This window comes from Rattus norvegicus, chromosome 14 (assembly GCF_036323735.1).
Source record: "Rattus norvegicus strain BN/NHsdMcwi chromosome 14, GRCr8, whole genome shotgun sequence".
NCBI classification, from domain to species: Eukaryota; Metazoa; Chordata; class Mammalia; order Rodentia; family Muridae; genus Rattus; species Rattus norvegicus.
In genome coordinates, this window is record NC_086032.1 from 85925995 (window position 1) to 85929258 (window position 3264).

General features: G+C 49.0%; 1 long non-coding RNA gene across 1 annotated transcript; it reads right to left on the reverse strand.

The window, feature by feature from the left end:
- Positions 1-1098: 1098 nt before the first annotated feature.
- Positions 1099-1674, reverse strand: LOC134481909 (uncharacterized). Its single transcript, XR_010057789.1, has 2 exons — positions 1487-1674; positions 1099-1255 (listed from the first exon to the last, which is right to left on the reverse strand). It is a non-coding gene; the product is annotated as an uncharacterized LOC134481909 (long non-coding RNA).
- Between the last annotated feature and the right edge of the window lie 1590 nt (positions 1675-3264).

Sequence of the window (3264 nt, forward strand, 5' to 3'; positions counted from 1 at the left end):
TTAACCACCTTCATAGCCAGAGTGCAGCACTGATACTCAAGTCCTACAAGGTGCAACCAAGACGTTACACTGATTTCCAAAGGGACGTAGGAAGAGATCTTACTATCTTTTAGTGCTGATTCTTCTGTTCCGATTAAAGTCCATGCTCTAATATCCCGATCTCTTACGCATAGTGAGGCCTTCAGCTCACCACTGGGAAGCCCGCACAGTTCAGTGACTGCGAGGTTCATAACCTTCCCATGACAAGGTCTGTAGTTCACCCACTCTGAGGCTGGCAGTTCACCATTGTGAAGCCCAGCGCTCACCCACGGGAGGTCTACAGCTCACTCCCATGATGCCTGTAGTCCACCATTCCCACCTACACAGCCCGCTGACAGGGAGGCCAATGATTTGCTCAGCGGGAGCTTCACAGTTCATCACAGCCTAGTGTGAGATTCAGATCCAACCCGTCAAGTGATATACAGCTTATCCATGATCAGGCCTATGGTTCACCCACTCTGAGGCACACGCCTTACTCACTGTGACGCCAGAGTTCGCCCACAGTGGTTCACAGCTCACCAGTGTTAGCCCTACCACTCACTGCTAGTGTGGTCTTGAGTTTACTACTATGAGGCCGTAGCACTTCTAGAGTGACACCTCACTGCTCAACTACTGCGGGGCTCAATGTTCAACACTGTGAGTGCTGGAGTGTGAAGCCTGCTGTTCATCACACCGAGGCCCACAGCTCACAATGCTGAGACCAACAGATCATCCACTGTGAGTCTCACAGCTCACTACTGTGTGGTCCACAGCTCACCAAGGTGATACCCGCAGTATAGCCAATTTGTGGTCTAAAGCCTATGAATGGCAAGGAGCATATGTGGTTCCATTTCATCCAGGAGCTGCTATATAATAGGAGGGGAAGGATGGGGTGGAACTAGGTTCCGAGATCACTTGGGGTGTTCAGGCACCACCGCACAACACCAGGCAGAGGAGGATGAAGCACAGTCTGGAATGGTTGGGCCAGCAATGAATGCTTGGGGGGGGAGATGTTCTCCCAAGATTTCAGTGTTACACTCTTTTAGACAATGCTCAATGAAACAACTCTCTTAGACAATGTTCAACGAAACAGGCCGTGCTCTTTATTGGGGTCAACAAGGGCTATATAAACCTTGGAGAGTGGGAAGGGGTTCTTCTTAAGGTGAAGTCTCATTGGCTGAGGCTTAAGGTTCTGAAGGTACTCATTTGCATGGAGAGGCATTCTGGGAAGTTGAACCTGTAATTTCACAAAGGATTGCATGACATTCCTGAGGTAGAGTGTAGGGGTCAGGCTCCCTAGATAAGGTAGAGAGAGAAAACCCTGATGGGAAAGGGAGTCCTCAATTTTGTGCCAAGCTCAGGGGAGCTGTCTGGACATGGTAGACTACCATTTTCATTAAATAGCAGGATCTTCCAACAAGTATAATTCCCCACCATGATGTCCACAGCTCACTAAACTGACACTCACAGCATAACCAGTATGAGATCCACAGTTTCTCAACCCCAGGTCACACCCTACTGACTGTGAGGCCCATTGGTCACCCAATGTGAAGTTCATAGGTCATCCATCATGGGTTCTACAGTTTACCAAATGAAAGCTCATGAAATACAATCGTGTGGTCCAAAGTCCACCACTGTAAGACCCACAACTCATCCACTGTGGGGTCCTGAGCTCTTGTGAGGTGTATAATTCATCCATTGTGAGGTCATAATTCACCGCTAGGAGGTAAGAAGTTCACAGGAAATTCACCATGAAATCCATAATTCTAAGCACAGCATAGACTATAGTATTTCACCCTTGTGATGCTCACAGCTCACCATTATGCGGCCCGCAGATCACCCACTGTGACATCCCCAGTTTACCTCCGTAAGGTCCATAGCTCACCCGCAGTGAAGTGCAGAGCTCACATACCGTGAGATCCACAGTTCTGTACTGTGAGGCCCACAGGCTACTCACTGTGAAGGTCACAGTTCATCACTGCATGACGGTCACTTATTGTGAGGTGCTGACATCACTGTGAGGCCCATAGCTCACCCACTGAATGGTCCACAGTTATCCACATGTGAGGGTCATGGGTCCCACAATGTGACGCTCATAGGACACCCATAGTTTGTCATGAGGTGGCCTAGGTTTCGTCTACTGTAAGGTCCATAAGCTCACCAAAGAGGCACATAGCTCATTCAGTATGAGACCCACAGTTCACTGTTAGGAAGCCCCTAGCTCACTAAGGCGAAGCTCACAGGTCACCACAATGAAAATCCTAGCTCACCACTCTCCGACAGTCCTGAGAACAACTGTGAGGTCTACAGCTCACCCCAAAGGATGAACATAACCAACCCACTGTGGGTTGATTTATCACTGAAGTTTACAGGTCACCCACTGAGAGGGCCACAGTTCATACACTGTGAGGTCTGTAGCTCACTATTTTGAGGCCCAGAGCTTACAGAGAATCCAATAGATCACCCTTGTGTAGCTCGCCCAGTATGGGGCTCAGTAATGCCCACTTTAAGTCGTGAAGCTCACTATTGAGGGCCCACAGCTCACCACTATGAGGCTCTCAGCTCACCCGCTGTGAATCTGATGGCACACTCCTGTGATCCCCAAGCTCATTCATTCCGAGGGCCACCGTTCACCCACAGTAAGATGTCATAGCTCATTGCTTCAGGCCCTTGTGAGGTTCTGAGTTCATCAAGGTGAGACCCACAGCTCATTCACTTGAGATGGGCAACTTACCCACTGTGCGTGAGTCTCATCGCTCATGTACTTTGAAGCCCATGGCTCACCCACTATGGCATCACCAGCTCACCCCCATGAGGCTCACATGCCACGAGGCCAATAGCCAAGGAACCGAGTGTTCTACAGCCTACACGATATGATCAGTCAGGATGGTGAAGACCAACAAAGCAACCGGCAATGAATACTGGAGGGGCTGTGGGGAAAAGGAACACTCACTCACTCTTGGTGGGATTGCAAACTGGTGCAGCGACCGTGGGAACCATTGTAGAGAATCCTCGAAAAGCGACAAGTAAGTCTACCATAGGACCCAGTTATACCACACCTTGTCTTTACGCCCATTCTACTCAATACATATTCACTGCTGCTCTACTCACAATACCCAATAAATGGAAACAAGCTAAGTGTCCTTCCATCAATGGATGGTTAATGAAAACGTGGTACACTTACATTGTGGAATACTATTCAGCTGCAAAGAAAAATGGAATCACAGACTTTGTGGGTGAATGGGT